We start from the raw sequence: 280 nt of genomic DNA on the forward strand, positions 1-280 counted from the left end.
AGACCCGGCGGTGCCCCGCCTCCAGCCACTGCCTCCACGCCAAAGGAAAGGAAGGGAGAAGCTCACTGCAGCAGACGGATGCAGAGCCAGGAGCAAGGATGTGCTGGAAGGAAAGAAAGCTGTCCCCGGGCTACCTGCAGCTGAGCAGCAGTCTTGAGAGGGGATAAAACAACTGGATCAGCTTTTATTCAGCTCACCCACCTAAACAGACGTGTAAACAAGAAGTGATAGGGAACTGGAGGGATGTGGCGCGCACACCCCGTGTCACACACACCACTTG

Source organism: Antrostomus carolinensis, unplaced genomic scaffold (genome assembly GCF_000700745.2).
Source record: "Antrostomus carolinensis isolate BGI_N321 unplaced genomic scaffold, ASM70074v2 scaffold51080, whole genome shotgun sequence".
Lineage (NCBI taxonomy): Eukaryota > Metazoa > Chordata > Aves > Caprimulgiformes > Caprimulgidae > Antrostomus > Antrostomus carolinensis.